General features: G+C 36.4%; 1 long non-coding RNA gene across 2 annotated transcripts in view; it reads left to right on the top strand.

Moving 5' to 3' along the window:
• Positions 1-6: 6 nt before the first annotated feature.
• LOC109387397 (uncharacterized) overlaps positions 7-20,103 on the top strand; it is a 43,987-nt gene continuing 23,890 nt past the window's right edge. For both annotated transcript variants that reach the window (XR_002124980.1, XR_002124979.1), the window contains exon 1: positions 7-363. This is a non-coding gene — a long non-coding RNA (uncharacterized LOC109387397). The remainder of the gene's footprint in view (positions 364-20,103) is intronic.

Here is a 20,103-nt window from a genome sequence, read left to right as displayed (position 1 = left end):
GGGTGGCTGATCCTGATCGAGCCCGAGGGGTGCAGGCAGCTCGCGCTCGCCCTGGCCGCCTAACCTGTTCCTTCTTGGCTCGGGTGCTCGCCACCCCCACAGGCCTTGGACACACACTACGCGTCGCTAGGTCCTTTCGGCCGAAATATCGCGAGATTTCTTGCGGCAAATTGGAGTACTGCGGCAAAGGACTCACTTTTTTACCACAGTACAGTATAGCGATCAGCAAGTGGATATGAAAATACCTCTTCTAGTCAGATGCTGGCCAATCCCGAGCTCCAGTCCGCCTAGGGCTCCGCCCACTACTGAGTACAGAAGGATCTCTTTGAGGTTTGCGAGGGACTGTCCGTTTGCGTGTTGAAGGTAAGGAGCCTAGTAGAAACATATAATAAGCCTAGAATGAGGTGAGAGTTTTCAAGTTATACTTCAGGTTAGGGCTTAATCTGACTGCTGGGCCAGAAAGTTTAAAAGGGAGAAGTGCGTTAGAGATGGAGTTGCATGTCGTCGGTCCTGGTAAAAGACTACAAGTCCCAACAAGCACCGCTCTCGTAGGCTCCCAAGTACTCCCGCGAGTACTACCAAGTAAATGTGACGCTGGAAGCGTTTGTGTCCCGGCGTAATAGGTACTGCAGCCGTACGTGCGTTCGCAACTCGCCAAACAGGATAGTTTTGAAAGATTTGAATACTTGACAAGTGCTAAAATGAAATGTTTTCACTTAAGTTTACCTTAACAGACGTTTTAAAGTAATGTTGTAATAATACTGCACCAGCCCTGTATTGAGCGTTTGTTTTGGAAAAAACCTAAGAATTCCAAAATGATTCTTGTCACAGTTAACAACTGAGATTCCAACTCACCTTGCATTTTGACACAATTTTGTATTGTGATTGATAAACATTTGTTTATATGTCTCCCCGCATATACTGTAAGTATCAGTATCGTAGGGACACACTATGTCCTGTTCGTCTCTGTATCCCAAATGTCTAGCACAGTGCCAGTTCCAATTTATAAATTTCAGTTCAGTAAACGTTAAATGAATGTAAATAGGAAAACTCCACCTAAAAGCAGTAGTTTTTAAAGATTATTGAAGTTATTTTTATACTTCTGTTGTGGTTAAAANTTGAGCTCTGAGCAACAGCAGTTCGATTCCCAGCCCGAGCTGAGCAGCCGCTGAGCTGCCAACAGGTGGCAGGATGGCTCAGCTTAAAAAAAAAAAAAAGTAGATTACATAAACCTACAAAATCTCACCAGCGTACATGCTTTTAACCACTAGGCTATCCTGCCCATATTAGGTTCCCTGACTACAATAACTGGCTCAGATATAAACCCTGGTTGGTCAATCAGAATTCATCTCTGGGATTTTTCTGTTGCAGTTAGTAGGGAACTTTTGCATTTTTGAAAGAAAGGACCATCATCCCTGAATATAGATGATGCCTGAATGTTTTAGAAAAGAACAAATAAAGTAGAGCTAAGTTGTATTTTTGATAGGGAGTAAGAGGATGACATGACAAGCTCACTTGAACCTTTGGTCCAGTTCTGTGTAATTCCCATCCTACCCAACTATGTGAGTCCAAATTTTTCCCACCTGCTTGTCTTTTTTTTTTTTTTTGCTTTTTGCTTAAGTTGGTTTTTAAAATTCTGTTACTGTCACTTTGAATCTCAAGATCAATTCATGGTAACTTACACTCCAACCAGCATGAAAGTTGCAATTTTCCTGACTCTTTGGAAAATGTAAGCATGTTAATTAGCAGAGAGAAGAGCATCAGATATGGGAGAAAAGCAAGAAGAATACCATTCCTGAAAAAATACTTTATACATAACTTAATATAACTCAATTGCTGCCAGTAGGATTTTTAAAAATCAAAGTATAGACACTAGGTAGAAAATTAATTCCACAGAAAAACATCTAATTGGGCTCTGAACAAATAGAAGAAAGCAGAATGGGGGATGGATGAATTAGTTTGATTTCACCTGCTGATTTTTCATTTTCTGTACAGCAGAGGAAAGAACAAGAGAACCTTATAAAGAAGGAAATTCAGTAAGCAGATTTCTAAAAACACTTATTTCTATAGCTAAAATTGCTAAAAAAATCAAATGGCCACAATCCCTTTCCCTGTTGTCTGGGAGAAAACTGCCATAGTCTTGGTGCAGAGGCTTGGATTAGATGGTTCTTGGATCAAAAACATCTGTAGAGAAAGAGAGAGAGAGCTCCAGGTTGTAAATAGTGCTTTAATTAAAATACACGTATCTGAACTAATAATGAATTTTCAATAAATAGGGTCTTTTGCTTTCTGAATCTTCAAATCTAGACGTAGTTTTTTTTAAAAAAACTTTTTTGCTGTACATGAAAGTCACTTTCATTTTATATATTTCCAATAAAAACTCATTATTTGTTTTTCAAAAATGAAATTTAAAAAATAAGATTATATTTTTGCATGTTTCTAACTTTCTATTATAGATATTGAAGTTTATTAGTGTCTAGCATGGTATATTTGTTTGCTTAATATTCTACCTAGAAAGTTTTTATCCTGGAAAAGAAGGGGGATAAGATTTTGAATGTTTCCCATGGAAACGTAAGAATGGAGTCAGGCTGCTGATTAGCAGGGTTGGATGACTAAGGACGTGGCATTTCACTAATGTAATAAAAATAGGGAGAAAATAGTAGGACAAGTCATTTGGGGTAGATAAGCTAAGGCTGATTTTAGCGTTTGAATTTGAAGTAATCATAGGACATTCATGGTAGAAGATAGTTGGAAAGATGGGACTGGAGTTCAGGAATGATTACAGAGCAATAGAAAACTAAGAGATATCCATTAAGTGTCAAGGGTTTACCCTCAGGAAGGGAGGTGGCTTTCAAGGGAGAGAGAGAAAAAAGCAAGGAGTGGAGAACCAAGAACTAAAGCTTATGACCACCCAAAAGTATAATAGTAGTCAGGGGTCAACTCCTCCAATGTAGTCAGGTGGATGGGAGGAGCATTGAAGAATATAAGGAGGAGCTTTAAAAAGTGTTTTCATTGGAAAAACAAACAAACAAAAAAACAAAAAAGCAAAACAAAAATAAAAAAAGCTATGCTGCTCAGAGTGTAAACAGAATTAAGTCTTTGGATTTAGGATTTAGGAGGTTGTTGGTGACTTTCAGGAATGCATGAAAAGGACATAAGGCACTTTTGCTGGCAGCAAATCTGTAAATTGTCTTTGCTTTACTACTTATTCATTCATTGTCCTTTTCTCAAACTGGGTCCTGAAAGAGGAAAACTATGAAGAAAATTACAGGGTCCTGAAGACTTGGCCCAGCACAAGGGACTCAATCCTCTCGCCAAGCCTTGGATCTGACTTAGACACTGAGAGCTTTTGAGTAGGTGAAGACAGAATGTCTTTCTTTTTCTTTCCTTCCTGTTTTATTTTTTCTTTCCTTTTTTTACCTTCCATACTTTTTTTAAAAACAAATTTTTTGTTTATTTGTTAGGGATTAAGAAGCTTTTAAATTTCCCCGATATCTAAAAGACTTTGACAGGGAGAGGCGCTGACTTGAGAATACCTAGACTACAATAGATAAAAGTGAAATGGTTTCCTAGGCTTCAGTCAGAGAATAAATTCTCCCTAGCACTGGCTCTGGACTACCTTCCTGAAGAGTCTCATTAGTTTGCTTCTCCGACCTTGATTGCTACCTTTAAAAGAGGCTTTAAAGCCTGTTCAGTCTCCTAAACTTGCCAAATCTTGTTTCCTCAGCCTCGTCAGCAGTCTTGCCCTGCCCAGACCTCTTGCTGTCTGACCGCACTGCTTAGCTAACCCCATTTATGTCATACCCTGTTGCTTATTCCTTCCTCCTTTGGAAAGGCCCATCAAAGAGCTAGCTCCTTACAAAGATGGAAAGACATGAAAGATTTTTGATGGAGTGAAGACCAAGGATTTAAGGAATCAAGGGTGGAGGGTTTGGACTTGGAAGTATTAAGTGTAGAATTAGAGACCTTTGGCTAAAGAGGGTGGAGTAAGAAAGGTTAAACTCCATAGTATGTATCCTTTTTGCAAAGAAGGTTGCAGATTCTCTTCAAAGGGGAGTGTGAATTATATAATTATTTAGTATGTCTCAATAAAGCTGTTTTTGAAAAGGAGTGCAGGTAAGAGATGGGGTAGGATTAAAGAAGTATTGAGTTTAAGTGACATTTATATTAGCTTGCCAGTTCCTAGTTATAGGTCCCCTTAATGATGTTTCCATGAGTAGAATGATACAATTGTCTGTATGTTCCTTTCCTCTTTTTCCATTGAAATAGTGGATAGCTCCAAAGGTTTCCACAGAACCTGTTCAATTTTTTAGCAGTTGTTCCAGGAAAGGAACAAATGGACCATAGCCATATGTTCCCTAAACAATGAATGCAGACATGATGTACTAAATATTCTAATGCATAAATAATATTTATATAGGATGTTTTATGCTTTATATATAGATTTGCAACTGACAGTGGCTTAAATAATAAAGATATATAATTGTGTCATAAAACAAAGAAGTTCCAGGATGGTACAGCAACAAAATGTGGGCTTTCTCCTGATGGGCACACATTGGCAGCTTCAAATTTTTCCTCACCACAAAATATACAAGAAAGCAGGAAGGACGGGGAAGGAAAAGGCATTCTCCTCACTTTTTTTTTTTTTTTTTTAACTAGGGAGGAAAATCTTTCTTGGACGCTACCAAGCAAACTCCCTATTGTATCTCAATGGCCCAAAATGGGTCACATTGCAAACCCCTAGCTTCACGGGAGGCTCAGGAAATTAATAACTGGCTTTGTAGTATTAGAGAAACAAGTGCAGGAAAAGTGTACTGAAAATGACTTTTGGGTGGGCAACCAACCTGTCTGCTATATAATTCACTGGAAAAAAGGATAATACCAAAAGATAACAACCAAAAATATTTGTTTGAGGAACTTTTTTTTTTTTTAAGATTTTATTGGGGAATTGGGGGAGGGGACCAGCCAAGTTGTTGTTCTTCAATCTTTTTTGTGGAGGGTGCAAGTTGCCATCTGGCTGCCCAGCAGCAGCTCGTGGCCTCTAAGCTCAAGGTGTGTGTTCAGTCTTAGTTGCGGGTGGGCGTAGCCACCATCCCATGTGGGAGTAGAACCAGCAGCCTTGTTGTTAAGAGCGCATGCTCTGCTCACTGAGCCACCTGGGTGGCAGCTCAGCTCAAGGTGCTGAGTTCAGTCTTTTAGTTGCGGACAGGTGTAGCCCACCATCTCGAACAAGCAACCTTGTTGTTAGGAGCACGTGCTTTCACCAGCTGAGCCATCCTGCCACCTGTTGGCAGGTCAGCAACAGCTCAGCTTGGGTGCAGCATCACTGGCCCATGTGGGAATCAAACCGGCGGCCTTGTTGCTGAGAGTTCATGCTCTTAAGCTAACTCTTAACCAACTGAACCACTCGGCCAGCCTGAGGAACTTCTGATATGAGCAGATTTAATTTAAATGAAGGTAAAGCTTAAAAACAGAGGACTAAGATTTGAGAAAAAAATAGCATACTTGAATAGCAAACAAAACTTCAAAAACCAAAACATGAGCATATGAAAATGTGTTATGAAAATAAATCTGATTAAGATAGCTCTGTGTTTTGAATTCCACTGAGTATGGAGGACTATAGATTTCTTGTAGTACTAGCTGTTCCTGGAATTCACCTGTATCACCTCCAGAGTAGATGCCTAGGGGCCAAGAGCCTGGATATTTCCATCTCAAACAAGTTAGCTGGGAGTGTTTCTGACTACTCCTAATACTACTACTCCTAATAATTGTATTCATTTTTCTTTCTATCTTAATTTTGAGTTGGGTCATGTTTAACATCCCTGTACTTCTTAGATCCTAAATATGGCACTAGAAGATGAAGAAAAGTGCTGATATTTGCAGAAATGTAATCTAATCCTCAGACCTGGGATCCTTGCAAAAGTCTAAAACTTAGAAAAACAACTGTTTTTCCTTCAGACTGTGACCAACTTGTACGTTGTGAAGGTGTACTCCTAATTGGTAACTTCTAAACTCAAAGAATATCTTTTATGATTTTTATTATACAGAATGAGAAAAGGAATCACACTGGCTTAATTTTCAGTGTTATTAATAAATGGAGATATTGTACATATGTTCTAGTTTTAACAACTTTGACTACGCTAACCCTTGGATTTTTACTTTTAAGAAAGGAAATACAGAGCTGATTTAAAAAGAGTACTATATGCACTATTGTGAGAGTCTATAGTATAGGAAAAAGAGGTTATTTAGAAATTCAAAATTTAAGCTTCAATTTCTGTGTCCTTTCCGTGTATCATGGCTGAGTCCTTCTAAGGGTAAATTAAAAAAAAAAACAGACAAAAAACCAAATTCTGCTTATTATAGAGAATATTCTTTCTGAAGATTGTGCATAAAAGATATTAAAGAAGAAAGTAGATCCATGATTAAGAGTCTATGGGGACCCACTCTGAACCCCAGAGTTGGTATAAAGATTATTATAAACTGAAGACATTTGAGATTCAGCAGATGCAGGAAAAAAGCTACCTTGGAGCTTCCCTTATTAAAAGCAGGGAAATGAGGTTGCCATAAATTTCTTCTTCTGGCAGCTCTTATTCCCAGGAAGGAAGCCAGGAGTAAACCAACCATAAACCCCCCCTTTGAGGAGTTTTATAGCCTTGAAGAAGAGAGACCACCAGTATTGCATAGACAAACATTATCATAAACTTTTTATCTCTCCTTTGTTCTCCTAAAGCCCATTTGTGTCTCTTACAGAAATTTATTTGTTCTTTCCATAGAAGACTTCTCTCCTTTTCCTTTGCTAAATTAGGTAAATTGCCTCTAACTTAAACTGTGTAATGAGCTAGCTACTTTTTTTGTTAGTTCTCTTATGCATACAAATAAACCATTTTTCTCCTGTTAATCTGCCTTTTGTCAATTTAATTTTCAGGCCTTCAATTACTGTAGATGAGAGGGTAGAGGAAAAGTTTTTTTTTTCCTCCCCACAAGTCTGCTGGTTTTCAAGAGTGGTGCTATTGGCATTTTTCATGGGACAGTTCTTCATTGCATGGACTACCCCGTAATTTCAGGACATTAAGTGTCCCTGGCCCCTGCCAGTAGTACATACACACCCCACCCCCCAACTCACAAAGTGTTAAGCAAAAATACCCTACACATATCCTAAGTAAGGTTGTCAGATAAAATACAGGAAGCTCAGTTCAATTTAGATTTCAGATTATTTCAGAATAATTTTTTGTATAAGATGTTCCAAATATTACATGGGACATACTTATACTAAAAAATAATTTTGTTGTTTGCCTAAAATTTAGATTTAACTGGGCTTCCTGTATTTTTTTAAATACACTTTATTTTTTAAGAACAATTTTAAGTACATAGCAAAATGAGAGGAAGGTACAGAGATTTCCGATATACTTCTTTCTCCCACACATACGTAGCTTCCCCCATAATCAATACCTCCTACTAGAAAAGTACATTTCTTGCAATTGATGTACCTACACTGACACATCATTATCATCCCAAGACCATAGTTTACATTAGGATTCACTCTTGGTGTTGTACACTTGATGGGTTTGGATAAATATTTAATGACATGTATCAACTATTACAGTGTCATACAGAGTAGTTTCATTGCCCTAAAATTGTGCTCCAGTTTCACTGTGCTCCAGTTTCCTGTATATTTTACGCCAAATCTGGCAACCCTAACCCAAAAGCTCCCTAAAGAGGTGGTGCCACCCTTCATTAGAACGACCTCCTCTTAGAAAGAGCCTTGCCAACTTGCTGAACATTCTGGAGTTCAAAATACTGCTATCATTCATTCATTCAGCAGATATTGATTTGCAACATTTAAAAAATGTTCAGTAGGTTTCTATGCTGCACTAGATGCTATAAAACAAAAAAATAAATAAGATATAACCCCCAATCCCCAGGGACTATTGAATGCTGGCTCCCCCAAATCACTTAAACAACCTGTTGATAAAACAAAGCTGAGTTTATTGTTTGAGAGTAAGAGAGAACACTTTGGCAACAGAGTCTTAATAGTGTTCCAGAGAGGGAAAGGCAAAATTGGAATATTCATGGAGATTTTGAAGTTTGATTAAGAGAGGACTTTTAACTCCTGGGGAGAGGGGTTTTGTTAAGTAGGATTAGATATGGATCATTATATGGATGACATGGATGTTAGAGTTTGGCATTGGTGGACACAGTAAGGTGAGAATTTTATGTCGAGCCTTGGGATGTTAACTGTTGTTTGATACCTCCTGTTGAAAAGTTGATGGTCTTCCCAGGAAATTTCACTGTTTGACATTTTCCTTTAGATCAAAATAGTTAATGCTTGTTTGCCTTATCCTGGGAAAATCAACAGTTATCCTGGACAGTTATGCCTAGAATTTTACTGAGACATACCTTTTGTTGTGTTCTAAGTCCTAAGACCGATTTTGTCTCTCTACTTACTGTTTTAGCCCGGAAAGGCCATAAGTTTCCCCAAAGAATTTATAATTCTATCAAAGTAAAGTTCGTTAACTAGTTCATGATTTGTAAATCCTTTACTTCTGACAGACTGTAGGCTGTTCAAAACCTTGTCATGCCAGTAACTAAGACACAATTAAGAAGATTCCTGGGTAACACTGGCTTTTTTCAAGCTGTGGATTTAAAAGCAACTGTAGACCAAAAAAAAAAAAAAAAAGCAGCAATCACATGACTTAACTAAGTCCTTGGAAAAGAAACCTCTTGTTTGGGAACCTAAACATGAACAGGTCTTTTGTGAGTCACAATGAGCCCTTCCACAGTCTCTCACTATGGTTCGTCTAACAACAGCATTCACAGCAACTAAACTAGTAGCGACATCAGCAACTCGTGTTGGGGGCCCCCTTTAAATTTGATGTTCCTTCATGTTGTACAATCTTTGATTCTCACTGAAAACACACCACATTTCTTAGTAAATAAGTTTATCTCCTATGAAATCCCATTACCTTCTCTGTTACCTTTTTTTTGATCATTTTTATATCATACTTTAAATCCTGCTACTGTCCTTCCATTACCTGACAAAGAGGAAACTTATAACTCTCTAGCCTCTGTTTGTGAATCTATGTTCTGAATAGATATATTAAAAATCCCTTTGTTGTTTTCAGTTTTATATCCCACATATCAGTGAAATCATATGGGTCTCGACTTTTTTCTGTCTGACTTATTTCATCTAGCAAAATAATCTCAAGATCCATCCATGTTTTCACAATTGACACTATTCCATCTTTTCTTATGACAGAATAGTACTCCATTGGGTATATATACCACATCTTCTTTATCCAATCATCTACTGAAAGACACTTTGGTTGTTTCCATGTCTTGGCCACCATAAATAAGGCTGCAATGAACATTGGAGCACATATATCTTTCAGATTTTTGGGGTAGATACCCAGGAGAGGGATTGCTGGGTCATATGGTAATTCTATTATTAATTTTTTGAGGAACCTCCACACTGCCTTCCATAGTGGCTGCGCCAATCTGCATTCCCACCAGCAGTGTACAAGGGCTCCATTTTTCTCCACAGCCTCTCCAACACTTGTTAGTATTGGTCATGTTGATGTTAGCCATTCTAACTGGAACAAGACAAACAAAGAAACTAAACCTCATAGACACAGACAATAGTTTAGTGGTTACCAGAGGGTAAGGGGGGAGGGGGATGGTAGATGAGGGTAAAGGGGATCAAATACATGGTGATGGAAGGAGAACTGACTCTGGGTGGTGAACACACAATGTGATATTTAGATGATGTATTACAGAATTGTGCACCCGCAACCTATGTAGCTTTACTAACCATTGTCATCCCAATTACCTTTAAAAAAAAAAAAGAAATCCCTTTAGGAAATGCAGATTTAACTTTATTTTTGATGGATCATATTTTAAAACTAAAGCAGAAAAATATCAGGTAAAAGACACTGCAAAAAACAAACAAGCAAACAAACAAACAAACAAACTCATTTAACCCCAAGAATATAACCCTGTTCCAGAAGGAAAAATGTGCTCAGATGGCAGAACTCACTGTGCTCACTAGAGCTTATTAGCTGGATTAAGAGTGTTTACAGGGATGGTAGATATGCTTTTGAGGTAGGCCCTGAAGTTGAAATGCTCTGGAGACAAAGAAGGTTCTTGACCTCAGGAGAAACCCAATTAAGGATGGTCAGCAAATTCAAGAATTTTGAATGTCTCTAAGGAAGTAACTATTATAAAAGTAGGAGTTCACACAAAAGGCTAAAGGAAGTGCTCTAGCTCTCAACTAAGATCCTAGCCCTCATGCATCTGCAAAAAACTAAACCTTTGGAGAAGTACAGAGTCTATTCTAGAATGCCAGCTTTCAGCAGAGCTTACAATTTAGTCAGGTGAGAGAAGCATGTAAGTTAGTACATGCCATAAGGGATGTAAGTACTATGACAGAAGTCACATGTAGGGCAACCTGTAGAGAGGCACAATGTGGAGAAAATGGACAGGTCCTTAAGAGGGATGGAGAGTAGTAATGGATATGGAAGAGTGTCTTAGAGGAAGGTACCCATGAGGCACGTCTTTGGAAGATGAGGGTGAGAAGGGAAAAGGGAGTGCTTTCCAGGCAAAGTGAACAGCTCAAGCAAAGGTTATGAAATGGCTTGGCCAGTCCAGGGACTTGCAGATATTTTGGGTGGCTAGAGCAGTTGGGTGACAAATAAAAGATGATAAATTTATTGTGGAAACTGTGTGTACCCTGCCTCAAATAAAGCAATTTAGAGGAAAGGAAGTAATTTGGTAAAAGTATAATTCTCAATTATTAGAGTGTTTTACCTTGAAAGCTTCTATTTTTACCATTATAAATATATCTTGATCCTGATAGTCTTACTTATTTTTTAACTGTCCTAAGGCTTAGCTTTAAGAAAAGAATTATGCCACATGTTCAATTCTACTGATACATTTTCCTACCATAATCCAGTTGCTATGAATTTTTGAAACCTCATTCTAGATTAGCATAAATTTGTGCAAACATGTCTACTTTTAACCAGATTGTATTTAATTGGTAAAACAGTCATTTTTTGATATTCAAGTGCACAAAACAATTTATAGACATGGCCAATATTTTTATACCTGAATAAAAAATATACATTTGTATATGTGTCTGTGTTTGTATATGTGTACCCACTGTATCATTTCTATTTTTGTAGTATCCTTTTATAACCTAAAACCAACATTCCATGCTATCACCTAATGGTTTTCTAATTATTATTATTAAGCAGCATTGTTGTTAGTAAACATTGCACATGGAGAGAAGTATTATAGTAAACCAGCAGAACCACAGTTCAGTGCCCTTACACAGTAGGTTTTTATTTAGAACATAAGCAATGTAGAAGCTAATGATAAGACACAGAAACATGTCATATCCTTGTTTTCTTTTCTTTCGTCTTCTTTCCTTTTCTTTTCTTTCCCTTAGGTTTAGAGGGTTAAGCTAATAATCACACTGCCATGTTCATGGCACATTGCCATCATTTGTGTAACCCTTCCCCCCATTCCTTCACTTTTAAAAATTTTAGGTAAAGAGAATATTTTACATGTATACTCCCATTCCCCAGGATTTAGATAGAAATGAAGTCATAGGAGTCAGAGAGATCAGGTAAAACTGGATGATGAAGCTGCCTTAAATTGAAGTTGTTTCTATGAGCAGTCTCATCAAGATACCAATGTGAATCACTTCATAGTCATACAAATAACACCGTTTTTGTCCTCCTCATTGCTAAAATTCCAAAAGTTAGTACCACTCAGAGGGTAAGTGTGTGGGGCTTTTAAGTCAGTCATGACACTTGCTGTGTGTCTTTGCCTTGGTTTACCCATCTGTAAAATGGTTAAAAAAGAGTACTTTCTTCACAGAGTTGGGAGGCTCAGATAGAAAATGCAAGCAATGTGACTAGCATCGTTTCTGACAAATGATGATATAGTAAATAGTACTATATTATTAATAATAAATGTTAGTGGTGATATTGCTATTTTAAATAAAATAAGAAGGCAAATAAGCCCCTCTGATAGTCCTAGTTCTAACTATCATTATCACAAATTGAAATGTGGTCAGAATTGGGGCTTCTCATTGTAGATTCATATTTCCCCATGTATAAGATGCACCCTTTTTCAAAAAACTGGGGCTCTAAAAACTGGGTGCATCTTATACAGTTGGTTGTATGAGTGCAAAAACAAGCGCGAAAAAAGCGGTAAATGCAAGTAAAAAAAATCTACAACCACTGTATAAGACACACCCAGTTTTTAAATCCCAAATTTTTTGAAATAGGGTGTGTCTTATACATGGGGAAATATGGTATATATCTATATATCTACAGATATATAGATATATATATCATTATCATCTTAATAGATTAAAATTAATTTTAATGTTAGCCAAAAGAAAATGTAATAAGGAAGGTAAATCTTTAGCTCCATTCTTGTTCAAATGTATTCCAAAACAAACTAGTAGTTTTGCTTTATGTGTTGCTCTCAAATATTCAAAGCGCTGCGATGGATCATTTAAATAGATAAACACGTTTTAAAATTGTAATGCTGTACTAAATTAACAAAACATTTTAGTAGAAAAAAAATTTGCCATTAATTCCCAAGGGGAAGCAGAGCACTGTTTACCCATTCATATACTTACAGTAGTTTATTAAATTCCCTTTTCCTTACCACAGCCCTTGGTTCAAACTTTATCTTCATTTGCTGTGAATCATGGGTGTTGCTGTGGCAACACTGGAACTCACGGCCCTAGAATGTGGCCAAGTCAATATATACCCGAATCTGTACCTTTGTGTATGTCCGTAGCTCTTAGTTTATGGCATTTAGTTTATGGGATTTGTTTGGTTGTGGACCCATCCATAAGATAGCTTTTAGAACTCCTGCTGCCTAGGATAACGTCTTGTTGGAAGGAAGGAAGGAAAGAAAGACAGAAGGCAGGAAAGAAGGAGAAAGGAATATTAGTATGGAGCTAGAGTCAGAGAAATGGGCCTAGGAGAACTCGATTGGTATTACACTCCCCCAACCTCTCTATGCCACCATGTTGGTTGCTCTTTTATGTCTCTGCCCCATTTCTTGATCCTAGCTTTAAAGAGAAGTAATTTCAAGAAATCTTCTTCATTGACATGAATGGATTCAGTAATTTTAATCCCCATTAATAGTAATAATATAGTCAATTGGAAATATTTTTTATGGTAGGATTTAAAGTAGGCTAAGTGGAATAATTAGCAGGTCTATCCTATATGGTCTTGCCTAGCCTCCTTTTTCAAAGTTCAATTTTATGTTTCTGTCAGGCATGGGGACAACAGAAGCTTCTGAAGATGTAAAAAGTAAAACTTAACACTGCTTTCCCTCTATACTCTAACTTGTCCTTTTATCTGTAGGAGCTAAAAGTGTTAATTTTGAAACCAACCTTAGTTTTTGCCCCAAAGAGTATATTAAATAATGTATGATGACACCCAATGAAATACAATTATTGTAATGGTTTTTGGGAGTACTGTTCTCTGACTCCAAAAGACCCTTGATTGAATGCATTCTTTCTGATTGTAATAGCATAGCTTGTTAAACTGAGGGATAAAATAGCATTTACTTGTATTTTACTGTTTCAAAAACAAGTTTTCCTAATAGATTATGTTGTTGTTGGTCTTCTTAATATTTTAGGGAAAACGTGTTAATTAAATTTTTTAAAAATTGTACTTCCTTCTTTGAATAGATAGTAGTCATATGATTTAAAAATTTAAAGATACAAAAGAAAGATATCTCTGCCTTTGTTTCTTAGCCACCCAGTTCCTGGAGGTAACCACTGTTTTGGGTACTTTTCCAGACATATTCTCATACTGATTTTTGACAGATCTCATGTAATCTAAACAGACATTTGGCTCAGCACCTAAACATCAAATTCATTTATTTCCTAACAGATTCCTTTCTCCCTACTGGCTATTTGCTATAAATTGACTCACAAAATGGAAAAACTCAGTACAATTAAACTCCCATTCGAGTGAACTTGATAGAATATCAAAATTGCTGGGATTAATTTACATAATGTTTAAAAGGGAATTAATTGCTACAAAGTGCAGATAGCAACTTTTAAAAAATAAAGCAGTGTCTTTTCTAGAGTTTGTCAGTGAAGAGGATGACTTATCTACTTAGGGAATTATTTGGTGTTTAATCATGTTGTATGAAAAATGTCAAGTGAGGCTTCAAATCCATTCCCACAGTGCCCCTTCTTTTATCTCTACTTCGTTCTGCATGTTTTTTAGCAATAACCTTGTCCTTCGATCACCTCTTCTATCCTGCCAGCACTTGAGTTTTAAATCTTAGAGCTGCCTAGTGGGTCTATCCATGTTTGCTCCATTTCTCTGTCCTTGTCTGTGCTGCAGCCCATCAAAGACCCAGCATGTAAGCACAGTAACAGCATAAAGAATTAATTCTAAAATAGTCATGGTTCGTTGTACCCATGTTTTGGGAACAGCATTTCTATATGGGGCTTCGCATTCAATGCAATTTGTTGAACTATATCCCCTGCCTTACTATTAATGGGGTCATTTGCCTGGATATGAGAATTGGTTCATTAAATAGAAACTTAAGTTAAACATATATTTAATGAAATTGGACTTTCCTTAATGATGCAGACCTGTATCATTATTCCTCTAGGAAATTCCTAGAGGAAATTATTTATGAGGCGATCATGAAGGAAGGTGTGTGGTCCTACCCATAATAAGTACTGTATTTGAGGCCCTATAAAGGGCCTGTAAAGGGTTATAATGAAGATATAAGGCAGGTATTCTCCTCAGTGTACATGCTATGGGTCCATGATAAGACAACTTTCTGATGAGGGCTTTTGGGTATTTCTTAGCGTTAATCCTACTTCACTAGGATTCAATAAAACCTTGCCTTATACTAAACTACATTCCACACTTAGGGAAAGGTCCCAGGGTTTTATTAGTATACTAGTTTGTTTTATTAATTTATACTAAAAAATGTACTAACTAATCAGCGCAGTGTTTTTATTTTTTCATTATCAAGTAATGTAACTAGGCAACCAGGAATTTGATTAGAATCTGCTGTTTGCTTGACACAACAACTCTCATTGCCCTCAGGCCTCCACCAGCAAGGTTAGAGACTCCTGTGACAAAGTCAAGCAGTTAAAGAATTATTGGATCATCTGTGTTAATATATTTTTTCCCAGTGTGCTTCAGATCAACTATTTTTCTTATTACTCATTTTTAAAAACCACAGTGCTTTAAATGGGTTACCTGAAAAACAATCTCTTACCAGCGCAGGCTTGTACATCGTAGATTGAAAACAAGCTTATCTGGGCCCAACCTATCTTTGGGTATAAGTGAGAGCTAATTTTAATAAAAATTCACAATTGTATACACAATATTGGTGTTTTATTTCTGGTATCTATTCTCTTAAGAAACTTTATCACTATAGGAAGGGGCAGTGAAAACTGTGGTCAGATATCCTTGGTTTATGGCATCTAAAAATTTCATAATCATGTTTTCTGCTACAATGTTATTTGTTACATTACTTATACTATGCTTATCTCAGGATACTGAGATAGTAATGACTGATTGAATAGAGAGCTATTGACCTAATGTACTTCCTATATAGGTGCAATAACAGAAGGAAAAGGTCTTGAAATAGAGTTTAAGCTCTAAGTAGCTTAAGCTACTGTTTGCCCCTAAGATTAGCGTACATGCAACAGATATTAGTATATAATTTTTTTAAAGGTGAGAAAAATAACTTTTCATTCAGTTTAGCAGTATCTTTAGGTATTTGAATCCGCCCCTAAATTTCTCTCAAACACTAATTTTGAAAACTAATAAGAAAATGGCTACTTTATTTCCTTACTATGATTTCAGATGGTTTATGTTTAAATAATTCTCCTGAAAATTACTTTAGGACTGACAGCTAATAACTCAATGGAACTGTTCCACCTCTGACTCATGGAGAATCTGGTATAAGTCATTTGACTCATCTGCTTTTCTCGTTTAGGAAATGTCATTGTAAATGTACCATAAGGTGCTTGTGAGATGCTTGAATGCTCATATAAAAGGTGCTAGAAAATTACAAGGTTAGAGAGTCTTATTATTTATAATATGGTTTTATAAATCTTCAGCAGATATTTTAGTAGATCAATTCTGGAATAACCTATTTATTTATGTGGGGGGGAAAAAAACCCCATCTCTCCTCTAAATGAAATATCTCATTAGAAAGCTGTATAGCTTCTGGTCATTAGATTAAATAAAATAAATTGAAAGAAACAAATATTCAGTACTGGATGTAATATAAAATTTTTTCCTAATTAAGTTTAAAAATCCACACAATATCCAGATCCGACCTTAAATTAAATTAATTAAATCAGCTGCTTTTTCCACTTTGCTTTAGTAGAATTAAACCTGTCTGCAGCATAATTTTAAAAAGATTAACCAATGTCAATCTCCTAAGACTATTTTCATTAAACAGAAAGCATTGTACAATATGTAAATAATAGGCTTTTATTAGAATAACTGACGTTTTAATACTTTATTTTTTAGAACAGTTGTAAATTTACAGAAAAATTCAGACAATAGCTCAGAGGGTTCTCATATGCCCCACACTTAGTTTCCCATATTATTATCATCTTATACATTATTATAGTACATTTGTTAACAATTAGTGAACCAATATTGATACGTTATTATTAACTATGAAGTCCATGGTTTACTCAGATTTCTTAGCTTTACCTAATGTCCTGTTTCCATTTCAGGATCCCATTAAAATACTACATTATATTTAGTCATTGTATTTCCTTAGGCGGTTACACTTTCTCAGACATTTCCTTATTTTTGATGATTTTGACAGTTCTGAGGAGTACTGGTCAGGTAGTTTGCAAAATGTGCCTCTTTTGGGATTTGTCTGATTTTTTTCTCATAATTAGACTGGAACTTTGGGTTTTTGGGAGAAGACCACAGAAGTTAAGTCCCATTTTCATCACATCATATTAAGGCTTATTACAGCTACTTGATTTATTTATTAACATTATTGTTGACCTTGATCACCTGGCTGATGTATGTTTCTCAAGTGTCTTTATGTTGTCAAGTTATTCTTTTTTACCCCTTTCCCAAAGGATACTGTTTAGAAGGAAGTCAGTGTGCACAGGCCATAAGTCAAGAGTTACGCCCCCTATCCTTGAAGGTGGAGTATCTACATAAGTTATTTGTTAATTCTTTTGCATGGGAAATTTGTCTTTTCTCCCACATTTAGTTATTTGCTCAATCATTTGTTTACTTTATCTGTTGGTTTATAATCTCTTATTACTTTTTGTTGTGGATTGAATTGTTCTAGCCTTGGCCATGGGAGTTCTTTCATTTGGCTCCTATGTTACTTTCATATAACGCACCATTGTTTTTTGTTTGTTTTAGCATTTCTTTAACCTTCTGGCACTACAAGATGCTCCAGGCTCATCTAGGAATAGCTGGCAACTTTTTAAAAATAAGAATTTCTTTCTAATTAGGAGAACTGATTATTATAATAAACTCTGACAGCCAGGCTGTCAGAGAATCCAAATAACTATTTTTTCTGCATTTAATATTATAAGAGATAATCATGAAATTAGTGTGAATTCAATTTTGTTTTCTATAATTTATATAGCTGCAATATATTACAATTATAATAGAATTTATAATGATGCTTCACATAAGGTTAGAGCCTCAAGATTTTTCTGATTCAAATAAAGATTTAAATGTATTAAATATAATTTTAATACTGTGTATTCTAGTCTGTTTTTTTAAATAATAATTCAAGCATCATATATAAAACACTCAATTGTCCAACTATCACAGATAATTGGGATTTTACCTGAGGAATCTGAATAATTTGTTTATAAGAATGTGGGCAAATGTGAACATTTGTTAGGCTATGAGGCACTTTCATAACTTAGAGCTAGATAATATTATTAGGGTTCTCCCAAATAGTGAAATTGATGTTAAATGTATTAATATAAGCAAAAGTATATAGCAAAGTGTGTGATACATTTGTTTGAACCTTAATATTCAGGCTAAAGAGGGCCACAGATAAATATAGAAGTCTTGTGGCATGTGGTAACTTAGATGTGTTTTATTTTTTCCAGGATGCCTAACATGCCTTTGAAGACTGAGTGTGAGGGTCCTTTTAGTTCTAAATCTCTCTGAGTAAAAAATTTATCTTAATCAATTTTCCTACTAATAAAGCTGTTTTTTTCAAATGGTGAATTTGGGGTGTCAACCCTGTTTGATTCCTGAGGGCATGTTAAATGGGCCTTTTCTCCAGCAATTCTCTTATATAGGCCCCAAAATCCTTTGGGGATACTCCTTTTGCCCATGGTTGAAAGGGAAAAAGGTACAAAAGAAAGATATTTTCTGTTCCCTCTCCAAATTCACCTTTATTTTTTAAGAAATGTTTCTTATGCTATCTTTAATAACAATAATCTTGAAAACTATGTGACTATCCAGTTTTATTTCACACTTGTCTATCCACATTTCCAGTTTATCTGTATCATTTCTATCCAAGATTAATTAAAGACCTTCATTAATTACAAGTCAAATAGAGATTATAATATATATATATATATATATATATATATATATATATATATATATAGTTTAGACTTTACTTGGACTGTGGATACTTCCTTCTATAGTTATCTGCTAAGCCAGGTCTCTCATTTCCGTTTATATTTTCCTATGAGCCCTTATTTACCCACTTCAGTGGTTAAGAAAAAAACAGCAGTTGTCTCAGCAGCAACTGCTCCACTTGCAACACAGCTGTGGTGGCTCCTGAGAGCCAGAGCTACTGGCCAGACCTGAGTTCCTGAACACACAACTGTATCCTTAATGAAGTGATATGACCAGTAACATCCTGAAGGCACAGGCAGGTTTTATGGAGGCATGGAGATTATGCTTTTTGGAGGCCCTCTTAAAAGGAATAGACAAAATTAGGTTCATTTCTTAGAAGGGCTCCATGCAAATGAGAAGTACTGAAGCTTAAGGTTAGCTTCATGGTTAAATCTGTCACTGCCAAGGGAATTCATATGTATATATATATATCCCCAAAATAACGTGTGTGTGTGTGTGTGTGTGTGTGTGTGTGTGTGTGTGTGTGTATAAGGACAAAAAGCACAGGAACTATCTATTGGGGATTTTGTCTCCTATCTCCAATGAATGATCTAGTGAGTTAGACTGGCCCGTGTAAACGGTACAACTTGAATCTCAGATTTCATAACTCTCATATAAAATGAAGTCTTGAGCAATGAAATGTGCCAGAATGCAAAAGAGCAAACAGACTACCTACATTTGAGCAGGCCTGAATTACCAGCCTACACACTTCCCTGGGTGGGGATCATTTCTGTTTAACCTAAACTTCCTGGAAGAGAGGACACCCAGAGAGAAAGTGTTTCTGTAAATTCTACATAACTTTAAAAGCATCTTCATAATATAATCTTGATCATTCATTTTTTTACTGGGCAAAGGGTCAGGCAGGAGCCCTTCCTGTGAGGCAGAGCCATGCAGCTGAACAAAGAAGGGAGGCAGCTAGGTGGTAAAAGGACGTGGGTACTGACTAAAGCAAACATCCTCTCCTGCCTGTCTTATCTCCAGGCTTTAGTAATTCTTCCGTTTATCCATCACTCTGAAATTTAGAAACTATTAGTGTTTATTTTACTGAAGTATTTGGATTGTTCACTCTGACTGATCAAGATATTTAATTCATCTGCTATTTAGGTAGCATTCGTTTCAAAAACAAACAAAAAAACTCGCCCTAGTTAAGAAAGAGGGTAAAGAAGTTTGCTATAAAAATACTTTTAGGATTAGAGCTACAGCTCTGTCTCTCTCTCTCCCCTGGGTCATAGTTTCTACTTTCCTGTGTGTTTCTGCTCATTATCTGGCTGGTGGCTAACTTCTGCTTACAGTTTCTGCTACTTTTTAACTTCTGTGTGCATGTGACTTGCATCTGTTATGCTACTATGCTAGGTGCTGGAAAAATAGCAGTGAGTAACATGGCCCTGGTCCCTCATGGGACTCACAGTGTGACAGGGAATAAACAGGGAGAGAGAGAGAGAGAGAGAGAGAGAGAGAG

This window comes from Hipposideros armiger, unplaced genomic scaffold (genome assembly GCF_001890085.2).
Source record: "Hipposideros armiger isolate ML-2016 unplaced genomic scaffold, ASM189008v1 scaffold_156, whole genome shotgun sequence".
In the NCBI taxonomy this organism is placed as follows: Eukaryota; Metazoa; Chordata; class Mammalia; order Chiroptera; family Hipposideridae; genus Hipposideros; species Hipposideros armiger.
The sequence above is the reverse complement of the archived record's forward strand: the minus strand, read 5'-3'. Positions and strand labels throughout refer to the sequence as shown.